The following is a 19,490-nucleotide window of genomic DNA, read 5'->3' as shown; positions in this document are numbered from 1 at the left end:
TAGGTCTAAGAAAAAGTATATCTAACTTTTAGAAGATACAAAAAGGGTATAACTAACTTAACAGAATCTTTAAACTTCGATATTTGTCTATATATTGTTTTTACTTTATTTAGATAAATGTTTATCTTTTATAAATTACAATCATTTATAATTAAACTCTTAGCCAGTCACCTACCTGGAAGGTTAACTATATTTTCTTATTGTTCTTGGAATATAAGTATTTTGAACTTGATATATTAATTAGCCTTGAACCTTGGATACTAAAACCAGAAACTATTCTGATTTTCCACTTTTACATGTTGAAAGGTATTCTTGGCTTCAGATTATGAGATCTTAGTAATCAATTTTAATTAAACTATGCTATTTTACTTTCTTACCGCATTAGTCACTTCATATGCTTAATCAAATGCCTTTATTGGAGCTATTTTATGAGGATTTGAGGGTCAAGGTTAAGGTAGCTTTAAAGAAATTACTTTCTATTGCAATCAACTGGGAATTATTTAGAAAAAAAACCTTAAGAATCATGGACAGCTCTTTTCTTAAGAGAAGAGTTTTCTTTTAAACAAGTAAAGTTCTTTCTATTGCCATGTCTCCTGACCTCTGTTATGAAGTAGAGCTGAATTCATGGCAGCAAAGCCAGCATAACCACAAAGTCAGGACCATTGACTAAAACCATTTTTGGCACTATAATTGGCTAACGCTGCCCAAACCAACAACCATAGGCATCCTTTGGTGACCAATAGGCCTGTCTATAGCAACAGACCAGAATGATCTCACCGTTTGATCATTGCTATCTGCAGCCAAGCATGGAAAATTTAGTCTGGGAAGATTCTCATCCTATTATGTGATTCAGAATATATTTCTTTTACCACTGAACCAAATGTTATTAGGTAAATATGGAGATAGGCCATGGGTCATGGAGAGCCATATAATGGAATGCATCAGAAGCCCTTTTCCCATTTGGAGGAGTACAAACAAGATCCTTGCTCCACTGATGAATGGCAATTTTCAGGCAATTGTATACTGAGCCAAAAGTATACTGAAGTATTGGAGATTTGTGAGAACTAGGATCTACTCCTGACTCTTCCTATTGTGTTTTGCCATCCTAAAAATGCTCTACCTGCCTCTCCTTGATACTGAGAAGACCAAAGAACTCTAGAATGATGGAGCTAGAAGAAACCACAGAGACCATTTTATAATTAAGAAAACTAATCACAAAAGACATAAAATGCTAACTTGCAGTATAGAGAATTATGTAGCTAGGTGATACAGTAAACAGAGCTCCGGTCCTGAATCAGGAAGACCTGAAACCAAACCAGCTTCAGACATTTACTGGCTGAGCTGTGTAACTCTGAGAAAGTCATTTAACCTCTCCCTCAGTCTCAACTGTATAATGAAAGGAATAATACCATCTACTCCCCAGAGTTATTGTAAGGATCAAATAAGGTAATATTTGTAAAGCACTTAGCACGATACCTGACATATAATAGGTGCTATATAAATGTTTATTCCCTACTCTGCTCTTTTACAAGAAATATAAAATTACACTTTGAAAAGTAAAAGCCACCGTCCCAATGGAAGCTCAACAATTACTTTTAATCAACTAGCTAATTAGAATAGCCATGTCATGTAATGAAAGGGACACTTGCAGTTTTAGGAGAGATCTGTATTTGAATCCTAACGTAGATACTAATTAGCTATGACCAAGGGCAAATGGCTTAAAATAGAAAATCCTATAAAACAAGAATGATAATAGCCCCAACCTCTCTGGAGTACTGTGAAGATCAAATGAGATAATGTGTACAAAGTGATTTGCAAATCTTAAAGTGCGCTGTGAATGTTGGTTATGCTCAAGAACTTTTTAAGGTTTTCAGTTCCCTGTTCCAGCTTTTATTTCAACTACCCCCCCTGCAAAGAATTTCCTACGCAGTATATTTGTCAAGAATGAGTGATCAGAAATGCCATAGACTCAAGGTCAAATGATGTATACCACTAAGGATGGAGGAGTTTGGGGCTGAATATTAATAATAGCATGGGATTTGCAAATCTTCTTAGTAGATTCCTGTAGGAACTAAGTTGGAAGGAGTGGCTTGACATTTAAATATAAATGTTATAGATTAGCATTATCTATGTCTTATTGTATAAAAAATATTTAGTTAGATATCTTCAAATTACATTTTTTTAAATTTTATTTTTAAAAACTGAACCATCTTAATCTGGTTCAGGCTCCACTCCAAAGTGTTCTGGGCTAGAGTCAAACAGAATGTCTGGAACCCTCTGATATAAAGGATACAAAAGAAACAAAAGCCTCTCTCTTTGCCCTCAATTCAAAAATCTATTGGGAGAGCAAACTAGTGTATACCTAAGTGTTAAGCTGTTTTTTTAATAAATGCATGGGAAACCCAGCTTAAACAGAGAGTTAAAATAATCCTAGTTAATGAATTTGCTAAGGGAACACGTGTAATGTTTAAGGACTCACAGTTTAAAAGTTCTGTGTGTTCCAAATGCATGTTTAAGGAAAACCATGTAGAACTATAGTGCCCTGGTACTGACTTACTAAATAAAGTTTTAGACACATTTAAAATGCAAACTGGAAAAAATGGTATTTCTAGGTATGAGTATATTTTCATGATTGCTAAAACACTGAACTTTGATTCAGAAAAAGGCCTTGGTTTGAATCTCAGTTCTGACACTTTCGTTCAAATCCACAAATATTATTAGGTGCTTATTATGTGCCAGCGCTATGCTAGCAATAGAAGCAAAAATCAAATAATCTCTCCCATCAAGGAGTTTACATTGGAAATAACATGCACTCAGATAAATATAAACAATATACAAAAAAATTGGGGAAACAGATAAATATAAACAATATGCAAAAAAAAATTTGGGAGAACAAGAAAAGGTCTAGCATAGAAAATGGCAATAAAAAGCTGACCCTTGAAAAAAAGCCCAGGACTCTAAAGGTCAGATATAAGGAGTGTATGCATTCCAGGCAATGAGGATCAAATCTATATGCAGGTGATAAATGTGGAAATATGTATAGAAGAATTGCATATGCTTAACATATATTGAATTACTTATTCTCTAGGGAAGGGGTCAGGGGGAGGGGGAAGAAATATTTGGAACATAAGGCTTCACAAGGGTAAATGTTGAAAACTATCTTCGCATGTATTTTGAAAATAAAAAGCTATTATTTTAAAGAAAAATCTATATGCAGGTAAGGAGATGGAAAATGAATGGGGAACTTTAAGTATGTTGGTTTGGCCGGACCACTTAGAGGATGGAAAGCTTTGTACAAAATAAGCTTATAAAAGTAGGTCAGATCCAAATTATGAAGTACTTTAGCATCAAATAGAAGAATTTGTATTTTATCCTAAAGGGAACAGGAAGTTTCTAGAATAGGACAAGGTCATCATCAGACTTTCAGTTTAGAAATTTCAATTTGGCAGCTGAGGATAAATGAGAGAGAGAAAAGACTTAAGTCAGGGAATCTACTTAGATGGCTATTACTATTAATAGTCTAGCCAAAATTCAATGAGGTTTTGAATCAGAGTAGTCCCCATGTATGTGGAAAGAAGGGGATGGAGAGATCCAAGAGAGAGGCAGTAGAGTAGACAAAGCATACATAGTACCTGAGGAGATGTAGGGAGCAGTTGAGGAAAAAGGGGGAAAATGACTCCAAGATGATCCTGAGTAATTAGTATTAGTGATAGTGTTCTCTACCAAAAGAGGGAAAGTTAAGAAAAGAGGTGAGTATTTGACCCATAGCAAAGTTTTTAATGTTTTCTGAGCCTCTTTCCTAACCTATAAAACTGAAACAACATTATTTGTGCTATGTAATAACCATAATAATAATTAATAATTTGTTGGTAAAAACAACTTAAATTTCCCAGGCATTCTAAATATACTAGCTAATTCAGATTTTATAATATTGTGAGAGAGCAAGCTCATACTTTATGAACCTTAAAGCACTGTATGCATTGAAATGTGGCTATTGAAATGTTTGCATCGGAAATAACATGTACTCAAATAAAAATAAACAATATACAAAAGAATTTGGGGAACAGGCACTACCCATTGGAAGGACAAGGAAAGACCTGGCATAGAATGTATTAGTATTAGGGCACTTTTTAAGAACGTGATAAAAGATGAACTCAAAAAAAAGCAATGAATAGATAATTATTCAGTGATTAAAAATTCCCTAGAGGAAGAGGCTGAGAACAACTGAAGTAATCCAATACCCAGCATTTCCAAAGATCAGCTCCAGATAAGTCAGTTTCTCCCCCAATCTGTGGAAAAGGTTTTGTCAAGAAAGATGTGATAATACAGTTGTGTCAACTCAGAGTTCTCTTCTAAAATGATATATTCTTAGTTCTGCTTTGGATCCAAACTTAATCTGGCCAATTACTTTATTATAGACTCCCAAAACCAAATTTCTTTCAAATCTATTCAGCAAGAAGAGTATTGTTAAACTATCACTGAACCCAGTCTTTTTTCAACAAACATCTATTAAGTGCTTTCTGTGTTAGGCACACTTTAGGTAGTGTGTTAAGAACTGAAGATACACCAAAGAGATCATAAAAGAGAGAACAGGTGCAAAAATATTTATAGCAGTTCTTTTTTGTGGTGGCAAGGAACTGGAAATTGAGTAGATGCCCATTAGTTGGAGAATGACTGAATAAGTTATGGTATATGAATGTAATGGAATATTATTGTTCTATAAGAAATGATAAGCAGGATGAATTTTCAAAAAGCCTGGAAAGACTTATATGAACTAATGCGAAGTGAAGTGAAAAGAACCAGGAGAACATTATACACAGTAATAACAAGATTATACGATGATCAACTATGATAGATTTAGATCTTCTCAACAAAGTAATTCAAGACAATTCCAATAGTCTTGGAACGAAAAATGTCATTTGCTTAAGGAAAGAGAACCAATGAAGACTGAATGTGAATCAAAGCTTACTATTTTCACCTTTTTTTGTTCACTTTTTTTTAATCATGCTTTTTCCCTTTTGTTTTTATTTTTCTTTCACTATATGAATAATATGGAAATATGTTTCAAATGATCATACATGTATAATCTATATCCAATTGTTTTCTATCTTAAGGGCTAGGAAAGGAGAGGAAAGGAGAAAAAATTCGGAACTTAAAATCTTACAAAAATGAATGTTGAAAACTATTTTTACTTGTAATTGGACAAATAAAATGCTATTGAAAAGTTTTAAAAGAAACTAAAAATACAAAGACAAAAAATAGTTTTTGTAACTAGGAGAATATAGTACACAGCAACAATATTGTTCAATGAAGAATTGTGAATGACTTGGCCATTCTCAGCAAAACAAACCCAAAGGACTAACAATGAAGCATACTCTCTCCAGAAAAAAAAACTGATTTTGCTTGAATAAACTGAAGCATGCTATTTTTCACTTACTTTTTTTTTCAGTTTTTTTTTATATGCATTTTCTTACACAAAAAGACTGATATGGAAATATATCTGATTGCTTACTGTGCTGAAGGGGGAAGGGCACAGAGGGAGGGAGGAATAGAATTTGGAACTCAAAACTTTAAATAAAAACGCTTTTTAAAAAGATAACAAAACAGTGCTCAAGGAACACACATGAGTGGAAGATCTGGAAAAACCATGATTTGCCTACCTCACTCCTCAATGCTACAAAAACAAACTAATATGAAAGTTACTGATGCAAAAGCTTTCTGACTGTGTTAAAATAAATCCTTTCCTCTTTACAGATAACCGAATGATCTCCTGTTCATGGAGGAAAATACCAAGAATGCTACACAGGTCAACCCAAAAGGTAAAGTGTGTGATATTCTTCCCTACACTTCTGTCATTAGATCATGAATTTCTATCCAAGGTAGAGATTGGCAATATCATAATTACTGAGGTTTACCTATAGTCCCCAAAACATATTCTATTGCTCTTCTTGCAATTCTCTGGGGTGTCCACAGTTTTCACAATCTGTTCCACCTCAGAAAGTCTGGCCTCTGTACTCCTTCTCTGGGCTTCAAAATGTCCCCCTACCTCTCTCTAGGGCAACTTCCAATAAACCCCTGTTATTTCTACTTGTGATTTCCCCTTTGTCTACCACTTCAATTCATAAAATAATATAAACACATACTCTCAAAATAAAAAGGCGATAAGAAGCCATTACACCCAATCCATACCTGAGCAACAACTCTCTAAGATACATTCAAGTAGTCATATGTTCAACAAACATTTGTGGTTTTTAACTTAAATTTTATTTTTTCCATCAGTGAAAATCTACTTTTTCTCCATCTCCTTCCTCACTCAATTAAAACATACAAAACCAAAATCCCTGTAACAAATATGAAAAGTCAAACCAAGCCAATTCCCACACAGTCCATATCTAAATCGTAAATGTCTCAGTTAAGAGAGAGGGAAAGAGAGACAGAGACAGAGACAGAGAGAGAGAAAGGAGAAGAGAAAGAATAAGAAGAGGGGGAGGAAGAGGGAGAGAACTGCCCCTGTCAAAGGAGCTTACATTCCTGGAAGAGGGAAGTAGAGAAGGAAGAAGGTGAAGTACTGATACTATATATAATATAAATGTATAATACAAAGAAGAGATTAGTGGGGACAAAGGAGAAGTTCAGAAAAGATGCTGAAAAATTCCACTATTTCCTAAGGTAGATGTGTTGACATACACATCTTTATACTTTTTATACTTTATAAATTATAAAGTATAAAGCCTCTTTATATTCCTCTCCTAGTTAGGTAGGAGGTTAGCTAGGAGGTGAGCTAGAAGTTTGGTATTATTCTCATTTTATAGTTAGAGAAATTGAAACCCATAGCTTTCCCATCTATTATGCAGTAAAATGAAATTTGTAACTTTTGATCATGGAATAATATATAATCATAAAGCCCTCTCATTTGGAAATCATGGAAAAAGTATAGAGAAGTGAGGCAGATCAGGGAGTAAAAGTTAAGGAAAGGTATAACCACAATAAATTTCAAAATTTCTTGAAGCCCTTTGAGTCTCTACAGGGATCCATGGATTCCAACTAAATAATTTCTGGTGGTGATTTTCCATGTGGGCATTCAGAACTAAATCCTGAGTAACCTTCCTGGATCTTGGCCCCCATGTTATCTTGAAGCTAAGTAGCAACATCTCTTTTTCAGATCACTAAATCTCAGTGGGCTAAGACAGGCAAAAATTTAACTGAACATTTGGAAAGATATTACATCTTGTCTGAAATATAGGATGAGATCCTCAGGATTATTAAACTGGTCATAGAAGAGGAAATAGCACCTTCCTGAAGCACAATATCTGGATCTTGAAACAGTAATCATGGAATTGATGAACCAGACATTATTTCTGCCTTTTATTCCCTTCTGTACTTCCCCATTTTATTGCTCAATGCCCAATATTATTTGGTTGAAGGAAAAGTGAAAATTAGAGAGCTGAGTAATGATGAAATCTGTAATTTTATGTCAGTCTTTACACAATAGGTATGTTCCTAAAAGATAGGATTCTTTTGTGAAAAGTAGAATTCTATTTTCAAAGGATTTAACACTAAAATCCAGAAAGAAGCTCAAAAGCCATCTGATCCAAGCAGTATTTGACAAATATTCCCTACCGTAACATCCCTGAGAAATGGCCATCAAAACTCAACTTGAAAAGAATATGAATAAAGCAACAATTATGTATTATCAACTTACATACAGGATATATTAGCAATAATTAAAAAAAAGGAAAGGCATTAGAATTAAGATTTTAAGAAAAGTTTCCTATAGAAGGTGGAATTTTAGATGGTACTTGAAGGAGACTAGGAGATAGAGATAAGGGGAGAGGGAACATCTCAAGCATGAGGAGCAGTCAGGGAAATTGCTTTGCACCCGGAGATGAATGTTTTGTTCAAGCAATAACAATAAAGTCATTGTCACTGGTTCACAGACTGTGAAGCACATTCCAGTCTATTTCTTTGTTAAAATCAGGTGCCTATTCTAGTACACAGAACTCCAGAGACTAAGAGCTTGAAAAGGAGAGAAACGGACTTATCAACTTATTGTTTGGGTTGTCTCTCAGCATAGCCTGGAATAACTTTTAGCTTTAAAGGTTGTGATGGCACTCAACTGATTCTTTATTCAGCTGGTAGTTAGTGAAATACCCAAATGCTTGTACAGCCACTCCTCACTCATCCTGTATTTTTAAAATTGATTTTTTAAATTTTGATTCAGGATTTTACAAAGCTCAGATCCAAAAGGAAGATAGAATAATAGGTCAAATTTGATAGTATTACATTTAATAATAATTTTTGAGTTTAGACATATCCATAATATGATCTCTATGGTGATGTCAAATGCCTTTCCCAATGTTCCATCATAGTATAAAAGTGACCTGGATTCAATTTAACAAGTATTTATTAGTCATCTTCCATGCACCTGACACTGTGTAAGACATTGGCAACAGAAAGAAAATAAATAGATACTCCTTTCCCTCAAGAAGCTCACAAACTAATGGAGAAGACAATATGCAAAAGAATACATATAAACAACATGTGTATACACACAAACAAAAATACATACATATACAGGAGAAATCAGAGAAAGAAGAAACTAGATGCAAAGAAATACTTTAAGAGACTATTAAGCCTAGTTAACATCCGGAATGATAAAGTGTCAACTGTGCAGGTAGAGAAAAATAAATAAACACAAGAGATATGGGGGCAGAAACAAGGAAAAACTTAGTTAAAAAACATTCAATATAGCATGTTAGGGAGAGAAAAATTTAGCAATGACTCTAAGATATGGGTGAGTAGAAGGATGTTGGTGAAGGAGGGATATGCTTAAGTTAGGAAAATAATGAATATCATTTGCAGCTTGAGTTTGAGTTGCCTAGGGACATCCAATGAGGAGACATTCAACTTGTAGTTGACAGGAAGGAAATGACTGAACAAGAAGATGACCATTAAAGACAGAAAGAAATGGACAGAGGTGTGGGCAAACTCCATAGAGGATTGAATCAGAGGCACAAAAAGGGAGGTTGACCTTATCAAGGAAAAGGGCCACTTTTTCCTCAGAGATAGAAGATTTTTGAAAGCTCTGAGGAGAGTGGAGCACAAGCTTTGGTAAGTCTTTCCAAGTTATAAAGGCTTAGAGTATGAAAACCACAGAATCTAATTCTGTCACTGGGGAACAAGCTTAAGTAAATTTTGAGAGGCTCATCATTAGGCTAGCCAAAAAAGGATGATTTTGTTTGGCCACAATAACCTTCTAAGTTTACCAAGTCCTGAAGAAGTGGTAAATTGTGTAGCAGAGGGAGTAAGTAAGATAAGGAAACCACAGACCTGTGAAGGATTAAAATATAGTGGAGCTCATTATATAAAGGTAAATGTTTCTAAGAACAAAGAATCCCTTTGTAATGGGCTCATTGAGCTATCTTCAAGTGGTTCCACCAATGATGTTGCCATTGACTTAGTTCAGAATGTTTACCTAGTGCTTTATAAAGGTTTCAAGAAAGTGGGACTAGAAGTATAGTGAGGGAATCAATGGTAAAAGCAAATCACCTGGCCTGCCACTCTGCCACTTAAAAACCTGTATGACCTTGAACAAGTTATTTAACATTAATGGGCCACTTTCTTCATCTGTAACACAAGGAAAAGGGACTAAATTACCTTTTCATGTAGTTAACAAGCATTTATTAAGTACCTACCTTGTGCCAAGGAATGCTCTAAGCACTCACTGGGTATACAAAGAAGATGGTCCCAGTCTCAAGGAGCTCCCATTCTAATGGGGGGGAGACAATGTGCAAACAATTATGCGATTATGTACAAGCAAGACCTATACAGGATAATTTGAAAATAATCAGCAGAGGGAAGGCACTACAATTAAGGAGGATTGAGCAAGGCTTCTTGTGGAACATTGGACTTTAGCTGGGACTTGAAGGGAGATGGGGAGACCAATGAGACAGAGATGAAGATGGAGAGAATTTTTAAAATCTCTCCTACCTCTACATTATGGTCTTGTATGAGTATCTGAAAGGTCCAGGTCAGAGACTGAGAACCTTTTAATGGATACCAGCCATCACATGACGTTGGAATCAGCTCACCCATTTCCAGGTCAGTCATTTCCTTCTTCCTTTAGGCTGCTTGCATTGGCCTGAACTCCGTTCCCCCACCCCCAAGGTTGAGCTTCACTTTTCAGGGGCAATTCTGGTGCCAGTGATGGTTACTGAAACTCAGGCTGTTGAACTTAGCTATGCGACCTTTCAAGAGAAACAAATCCAACTGGGTTCCAAGGTTAAACAAAAGTCCAGAGGAGTACAGGATAAGGGTGGGAGTGGGAAACCAGTCAACTACATAAAATTACCTTTAAGGAGTCAATATAAGGGGCACCTTGGAAAGGTATTAAAAGAAAATGAAAGGGGGAAAAAAAGTGTAAGACATGGCCAGGACTCAGTCCTAAGTGGTACATACAGTTATCTTAAGGCCTTTGATGACTAATTTCCTGGTCCTGAGGGCTAACTCTGCTAAACAATCCAATGATAATAATAGATCCATAGTCACAGGATAGTAGCAGCAAAAATAATGAAATGAAGATGTAGTAGAAGTACAGGAATAACTGGCACCCATGCCCAAGGGCAGAACCCTGAGGCCCCCTGTGTAGTGTTGCCAATCTCTATTTCTCAGCTTTTCTCTCTATCCAAATACACTCATATTTCCATAACTCTTTTTCTTTCTACATCTCAAAGAGTTCAGGTTTCCCCTGATGTGCCAGCCTAGCTCTATCTCTTATTACTTGTGTGACCTTGTACTTTTTGGGTCTGAGTTTACTCATCTGTCAAATGAATGAATTGTATTAGAATGATGATTGTTAAGGTTCCTTCTATCTTGGCCCTTTTATAATATCCTCATTTCTCCATTCTACATGCCATACATACCATCATAAACTGAGATCTGGAAGGGATCTTAAGGTCAAAACTGTATTTAAGAAACAGTTTAAAACCATATAGGGGGTCTTATACCTGAATATGGAGGTTGAAAAATTATGACTTATTGATAAATGTTTGGTTTGTGTACCTATTTTATATACTATATACCCAGGACTATTATTCTGAAGCATTATTCTGAAAAGGCATCAATAGAATTCACCAGACTGCCCAACAGTTCTGTGACCCAAAGAAAGATCAAGAACCCCTACTCTAGATCGGCTATTCTTTTCTACTACGTCCTATGGAATGAAAACTTTTTGATAAACAAAGACTATTTCATTTTTGTCTTTGCATGTTTACTGGCTAGCATATAGCAGTACTATTTGATAAATATTTGTTGGTTGACTGATTGAAATATCATACTACCTTCTCAGTCAGATATCAAAAGGATGTTTCAGGGGAAAAACATTTATGTAATGGATTATAGGATAGGTGAATTTTGGTAGAATTGGAAGAGAGAACAGAGTTGTAAAGCATGGGATACTGCTCAAGCTGAAGGTACCTGGATGAGTTGCTGGAGGTAGGGAATCCTGAGCACAAAGAAGGCTGCATGGTGACCCAGATATCATAAGGGAAAGGAAGACGATACTAAAACTGTCTTTTTTGCTATCTGACATATAATTCTCTTCCTTTCTGTCTTCATGGGCTTGGCACTGGCTTTCCTCATTCCCCATGGCTGGAATACACTACCTCTTGAAGTTCAGCTCTGAGAATCTCTTATTTCCTTCAACTCTCATCTTAATCACTACCTTTTTAACCTGAAATTTTCCTGATGCCCTGTTCCCTCCCAGGTCCTTGTGCCTTACTCCCAAAATGACCTTCTATTAGTTTTATATACCTTCTATACATATTTCTTTCTCTACATGTTGTCTTCCATGATGGTCCTTGAGGGCAGAACTTCTTTTATTATTGTGTTTTTATATCCAGCACTTAGCATAATGTTGGACACATTGTCAGCCTTAATAAGTGCTTGTTGATTTTTTTGATTAAAGGAAAACTTTACCTACTCTTCAACTTTGCCTAGAGCTAGCCTTTTAAAGCATATAAACTGATGCCCCAATCAGACCGACTTTATTTCCAACCTGGTACCTTAAACTGGCACTGAGACCTCAATAAATTAATGCCAGAGGCATATTTCCTCCATAAAACAGGAACTGCACAGCATAGGATAGAGAGAGGGAACTGTTGTGTATAAAGCTCCAATACAACAGATCCCCAAAGCACTCCTCAAACACAAGAATGATTGTGTTGTTCTCTCTGTGGCAGTTGGATTACATTTGTTTTACTTGGCCTCGAGGGGCAGAACTAGGGCCCACGGGTGGGAGGTACTAAAACATAGATTTTGGCTCACTCTAAGGAAAAACTCCCTAACACCCAAGGGTGTCCCAAAGTGTTATGGGCCACCTCAGGGAATAATAAAGTCCCTATCAATCAAAGTTCTCAAACATAGGCTGTATGTCCATTTATCAAAAATGCCATATGGAGGGATTCTAGCTTAGGTATAGAATGGGCAAATTAATCTCTGAGGTCATTTTCCCCCCACTCTGAGATAAAATGATTCACACTGAAGCAAAGTTTTCACCATGATGGCCAGAACAAGTGTTTATTAACTGTGAGGTATTCAAAAGGGACCACTTAGAACGAGGTCATCACGGCTACAACTTTCTGAAACCATAGGGAATTTTGTGATTGTCAAAGTACAGTTATTTCCTTTGAAATTGTGCCTGAATCCAGGGGTTTTTGTTTGTTTGTTTACTCTGTTTCATTTTGTTTTTTTAACAACTGTAAAAAAGTTTCAAACAGTAACAGTATTGAAAAGAAATACACCCAGTAAGGAGATTGGTTATCTATAAGTTTTTCAGTCCCTCACTCATATCATTAATACCACAGAGGGACCTGAATTAAGTTTGAGCCCAATGCCACCTGCTGAGCCCTTCATGGTAGTGTCCTTCTTTACAAAATGACTCACTGAAGACTAAGACTAAGAGGATGGGAGGGAAGCCACACGGGGGCTAGAACCTAGCAGGTATTGTTCATTCAGGATATGAATTTTCTCTGAAAATTGCTCTGGCTTCTGAGTATCCTTGTTCTAGACAAATGATCATATCCTGAAAATGGAGGAGAGAAACAAGGGAGCTTATAACCCTGTTTACATGGAAATCTGTTGACTCTGCTCTTCCTGTGGGATGGCCACCAGGGGGGATACTTCAGCTTACCTCTCCCAACATTGGCTCAGATACAAGTGGATCGTCCACAATATACAGTCAGTTTTTGTCATTATTTAGATGATTCAGAAAATCCTCAGCTTGATCAACTGATTGGGACATCCAATTTATTTTAGGCTAAGTGCCTCCCCTCCTTGCTTTGACAGTCAATCCAAGAATTTATGGACTATTTTATAATTTGAAAGTTATTTTTGTGGGAGGTACTTAATATACTTGGTTACAGATATAGTATAAAGAAAATTTCCTTTCTTGCACTTGGCATAAATCATATATGTATGTATGTGTGTTTCATAGTTTGTATGTGTGTATGAAAGAAAGAGAGAGTTTGGGAGGGAGGGAGGAAAAGAGGGAAGGGGGGATCAGGGAAGAGAGTAAGAGAAGGAGTGACTGATTCAATTTTAGGCTTTCTGATAAATCCCAATATAAATTATCCCAGCTCTACCTCTGACATAAAGCTTTTCCTGATCCCCCAATGTGCTTTGCCCAATCCTAGAATTAATTTTTCTACTTTATATATATTTTAGATAGGCATCATAACATAATAGAGTTGGCCTCAGAGTCAGAAGGATCTTGGTCAAGTCCCATTTCAGACCATATTTACTATATGACTAACATCAGTATTCTAAGTGACTAAGATTTTAAATTGCAGAGAAGCTTCTGGTCTACATTAATAGGGGGAATTTGCTCTTTTAAGACATCCCTATATCAGTAAAACCACAAGTCCAGGCTACATATACATATATGTGTGTGTAATCATATAGAAAATTTATTTATTTCTACTTCTCTGTGTTTGTGTTGTTCCTGCCCTCACCTCCTAATAAAATACAAGTTATTTTAGGACAGAGACCATTTTAGTTTTGTGTGAGTGTGTGTGTGTGTGTGTGTGTGTGTGTATAAAATAATAAAATACCTGGTATACTTTAGGTGCTTAATGACTGTTGAATTTAATTGAGACAAATAGATAAAAGTACTAGGATTGACAAATAGAGAGCCTGATATATCAGCATTCTCATGATGTTCACTGTTAAGTGACTTCATTGTGATATCCCAGCATTCATAAATAAAAGTCCACCTTTACCTAGAACTCACATCAGAAGAGCAATAATATTACGGGAGAGATTGTTATTGTTTATTCTTAATTCTCAAAGAGGACCATGACAACAGGGAGGTAACATCATGACATAGAAGTGAATTGAATTTAGGTAAGGGTGGGCTGTGCAAAGTTTCCAGCTTCACTTTCTCCTTCAAAACCATCTGGGAATAGTGTCAAGATATAGATCAGAACAACTGGAGATGTCCCTGGATGCAGTGAGATACCTTAGCCCTTTCAAGCCAAGGTCTTTAACAAATGGATAGAAGTTTCAAAAGGACAATTTTAGTCTTCTTATAAGGAAAAAAAAAACCCTAACAACAAAAAATATTTCCAAGGGGAATAAGCTATTATTAGAGATAGTCTATTCCTCCTCATTATAGATTTTTAAGTGAAGGCTAAAAGTCTATTGGTTGACTAAGTTGTAGTGGGATGTGTTTTAGGAAGTATATTTTTGATTAAGTGAGTCAACTAGGTTCATCAATTGTGCAAATCAGGCACTAAGGCAAAGTCAGTTGGGAGAGAGCACTGGGTTGTAGGACCTTTCAGCAGTATTTAGATACTCCAGCTTATGGATAAGATAGAACCTGATAGTGCCGTATGCCCCAAAGTCTTAGAACATTTTTTAAGCTTTCATTGCTTTAATAAGTTAAAACTACACTGACTTTTCAAACACACTAAATGACATATATGTAAAAACAAAAAACAACATCTTTGTACAGGTGAATATGAGAATGAGAATAGGAGTGTGGTTGTTCTGAGGAGCAGCTAAGTGGCACAGTGGATAGAGCACCAGCCCTGAAGTTAGGAGGACCTGAGTTCAAATCTGAGACCAGACACTTAGCACTTCCTAGCTGTGTGACCTTGGGCAAGTCACTTAACCCCAATTGCCTCAGCAAAAAAGAAGAAAAGACAAAAACAACAACAGAGAGATAGACAAATAGCAAATTATGAAAATTTAGTTCAATTCAATAACTTTTATTAATTGAATCCTAGGTTAAGGGAAGAGATATAAGTAGCTGGGAGATGGAAAGCTTGGTGCAGGATATGACCCTTGGTCCAAATTTTGAAGGTAATTAGGGATTTCATCAGGCACAGGTAAGAAGGAATTGTCTTTCCAGTACCTTTGGTAGATGAAATGATGTGTGGGAGGCACAAGTGCCAATAAGTCTGACTACAAGCTTTATTCTGCTCCCTCGTGGAGTTTATCAGCACCTGAATTCTTAAAAATGCTTCCAGAGCACATAGATTATGGCCATTCCTGAGAAGTTGGAAAAGCTTTGAATGCAAATTATTCTGATGCAGGATGACTCCTGTGGAGATGGTTTCTCACTCCTAAAAGGAGCTACTATTTGTTTCAGTAGAAGGAACACACAACCTGAAGAAGTCCCAGATCTTTTCAAAGGATATAATTTATTTTATCCTAAAGACCCTGGCCAGTACATCTTCTATTAGATGGGGGAAGGGCTCTGCATTAAGGACTTCTGAGGAGAGAAAGAGAAAGAAAGAAAGAAAAAGAGTGGGTTTTAGCCAGTGCTTGAAAAAGAGAAGCAATTATCTTCCTAGATAAGTAGGCTAAGATGTTTTTGAATGCCAGAACCAGCTCAAAAGAACACACTGTGCTTGAGTGGGAAAGGGAACTGAACTGGGCGTATACAAGATGTGTTTGTACTGAGAAAAAGGATAGAGGTAAGGAGGTGGAAGGATTTTCCGGAAGTTATCCACTCAACAGCCAGTGTAGTATCTCAGCTTTCATCTGCCTTATTTCCCCTTGGGCCCATCAGCCCATCTTGGCTGTTTTTCTTTGAATTTCCTTCATCATCCTCACCTGTCCCCACTGCTACACACACACACACACACACACACACACACACACACACACGTCTTGTACAGCAGAGAAGTTGATCTATCCCAGGACTAGAGGGAAGCAAGTACAATAAGCAGTTGGTAGAAGTTATAACTTATTAAACCTTTTCCTAGTCAGATAGGGCCAACCCTTCCTTCTCTGAGAATTATTTCCCTAAAAATCAGTCTTCCTGAGAAATAGGCTTTTAAGCTCATCACAAACTAAATGTCAAATAATGGCACAATCCTCAAGGTGTTTTACTTTGTTAAATTTATTTAGTATTTTGTTTTTCCCCCAAGAAATGTAAAAACAATTTTTGACATTCATTTCTAAAATATCTAAGTTCCAAATTCTCTCCCTTCCTCCTTCCACACCCTCTTCATTGAGAAGGCAAACAATTCCATATAGATTATATGTGTGTAATCACGCAAAACAAATTTCTATATTAATCATGCTGTGAAAGAAAAAAATGCTCGAAAAAATTTTTTTAAAGTTTTTTAAAAGCATACTTTAGTCTGTATTCAGAAACAATCAGTTCTTTCTCTGAGGATGGATAACATTTTTCATCATAAGTCTTTCTGAGTTGTCTTAGATCACTGTATTGTTAAGAATAGCACAATTTATCCAATCTATTTCCCAAATAATGGGCATATCCTAAATTTCCAATTCTTTGCCACCAGAAAGGAGCTACTATAAATAGTTTTGTACATATTATTATCTCTTTTTGAATACAGACCTAGTAATGGTATTGCTAGGTCAAAGGGCATACATGATTTTATAGTCCTTTGGGCATAGTTCCAGATTGCTCTAAGAATGTTTGAATCAGTTCACTATTATACCAAGAATGTATGAATGTTTCATTTTTTCCATATCTCCTCCACCATTTGTCATTTTCTCTTTCTGTTCTTTTAGTCTATCTAATAGGTATGAGATAGTACTTCAGAATTATTTTAATTTACATTTCTCCAATCAATAGTGAGAGCATTTTTTTCACATGGCTGTAGATGGTTTTGATTACTTCATTTGAAAACTATTCATATCTTTTGATCATTAATCAATTGGCAATGGCTCTTATTTTTATAAATCTGACTTGGTTCTCAATTGAGAAATGAGGACTTTATCAGAAAAACTTGTTTCAATTTTTTTCACAATTATAATTCCTAAATGTATTTCCCCCCCATCCTATTCCCCTCTTCCTGTTTATTCTCTCTCCTTTCACCTTGTCCAACCTCAAGTGCTTTGCTTCTGATTACTGCCTCCTCATCTGCCCTCCCTTCCATCATCCTCTCTCTGTTCTCTTATCTCATCCTCTCCTACTTTCCTGTAGGAAAAAACAGATTTTTATACCCAATTGAGTATGTTTGTTATTCCCCTTTTGAGCCAATTCTGATGAAAGAGTAAAGTTCATTCATTTACCCCACCTCCTCCATTTTCCCCTCCACTATAAAAGCTTTTTCTTACCTCTTTTATATGAAATAATTTACCCCACTCTTCTCTCCTTTCCCCCTTCTCCCAGTACATTCCTCTTTCTCATCCCTCAGTTGTATTTTTTTAGATATCATCCCTTCATATTCAACTCATTCTTGTGTTCTGTTTATACATACTCCTCCTCACTTCCCTAATAATGAGAAAATATTGTCTTCTTTATAGAAATATAAAAAGTTTGACCTTATTTAGTCCCTTGTTATTTCTCTTTCCTATATATCTTTTTATGCTTCTCTTGAGTATTGTACTTGAAAGTCAAATATTCTATTCAGCTCTAGTCTTTTCATCAAGAATTCTTGAAAGTCCTCTGTTTTCTTAAATATCAATTTTTCCCTCTAAAAAATTATGCTCAGTTTTAATGGGTAAGTGATTCTTAGTTGTATCCCTAGCTCCTTTACCCTTCAGAATATCATCCTGATCCTTTAATGTAGAAGCTGCTAGATCTTTTATTATCCTGACTTTCGCTCCAAAATACTTGAATTGTTTCTTTCTGGCTGCTTCCAGTATTTTCTCCTTGACCTGGGAGCTCATATGCCTGAGAGTTTTCATTTTGGGATCTGTTTTGAGAGGTAATCAGTGGAACCTTCAATTCCTATTTAACCCTCAGGTTCTAGAATATCAGTTTTCCTTGATAATTTCTTGAAAGATGATATCTAGGCTCTTTTTTAAATTATGACTTTCAGGTAATCCAATAATTTTAAAATTATTTTCTTGGATCTGTTCACCAAGTGGTTATTTTTCCAGTGAGATAGTTCACATTGTCTTATTTTTTATTCCTTTGGTTTTGTTTTATTGTTTCTTGATTTCTTGTGAAATCATCCCTTTCCATTTTTCATTTTTAGTTTTTAAGGAATTATTTTCTTCAGTGAGATTTTATAACTACTTTTCTTTTTGGCCAATCCTACTTTTTGAGGAGTTTTTTTCCCCCTCAATGATTTTTGTGCCTCTTTTTCCATTTAGTCAATTCTACGTTTTAAGGCATTTTTCTCCTCATTGGCTTTTTGGACCTCTTTTATTATTTGGCCTATTCTGTTTTTTGAGGTGTTATTTTCTTCAGTTGTGTGTGAGTATAGATGGATATCTCCTTTGCCAAGCTGATAAATCTTTTTCATGATTTTCTTACATTAGTCTCATTTCTCTTCTCAATTTTTCTTCTACATGTATTCCTTAATTTCCAAAATGCTTTTTAAGATCTTTCATGACCTGAGAATAATTCATGTTTTTCTTGAAAGCTTCAGATGTTGGAGCTTTGACTTTGTTATTTTCTTCTGAGTATGTGTGTTTTGATCTTCCTTATAATCATAGTAACTTTTTATGGCCAGATTTTTTTTCTGTTGATCACTCATTTTTCCAGTTTTGACTTTTTCACCCTTTGTTAAAGTGAGGCTCTATTTCCAGGGTAGAAAGTGCCCTGCCCCAAGCTTCAAGGGTTTTGTTCATCTCTTTTCAGAGATACTTCTGAGGACCTGTAAATTTTCAGTTTTTCCAAGGTGGTATGATCTAAGGAGTGTGTTTACTAGTCTTTTGGCCTGTTTGTCTGTGAATGACCACAAGCACTTTTCTGCACTCACATTATGAGTTGGGTCCCCACACTACTGAGGCTACAAGCTCTGATGTGCTAATCCTTCTCTTCAGCCTGGGATTGCCACCCCAGATTATGATCCAGATCTGAGCATGGGCAAAATAATAGATTTTTTCCCCCAGAACCAGCAAAAAGACTCTGTTCATTGTGATCCATTGTTTAAAACTCCCACCCTTACCACCTGTGGGTTGAAAGGTCTGGAAGCAGCTGTTGATCATTTAATGACTCCTAAGGCTTGCTCTTGGTTTGCTGGAGCTGGAGCTGTTCTAGTGCAGCCTGCAATGGACTA

General features: G+C 36.0%; 1 protein-coding gene across 4 annotated transcripts in view; it reads left to right on the top strand.

The window, feature by feature from the left end:
- The window catches only part of PRLR (prolactin receptor), a 210,720-nt gene that overhangs the window by 133,597 nt on the left and 57,633 nt on the right, over positions 1-19,490 (top strand). For all 4 annotated transcript variants that reach the window (XM_031964125.1, XM_031964108.1, XM_031964133.1 and 1 more), the window contains exon 2: positions 5,755-5,819. The gene's annotated coding sequence lies outside the window, so the exon portion shown is untranslated. The remainder of the gene's footprint in view (positions 1-5,754; positions 5,820-19,490) is intronic.

Source organism: Sarcophilus harrisii, chromosome 1, assembly GCF_902635505.1.
Source record: "Sarcophilus harrisii chromosome 1, mSarHar1.11, whole genome shotgun sequence".
Classification (NCBI taxonomy): Eukaryota; Metazoa; Chordata; class Mammalia; order Dasyuromorphia; family Dasyuridae; genus Sarcophilus; species Sarcophilus harrisii.
The sequence above is the reverse complement of the archived record's forward strand: the minus strand, read 5'-3'. Positions and strand labels throughout refer to the sequence as shown.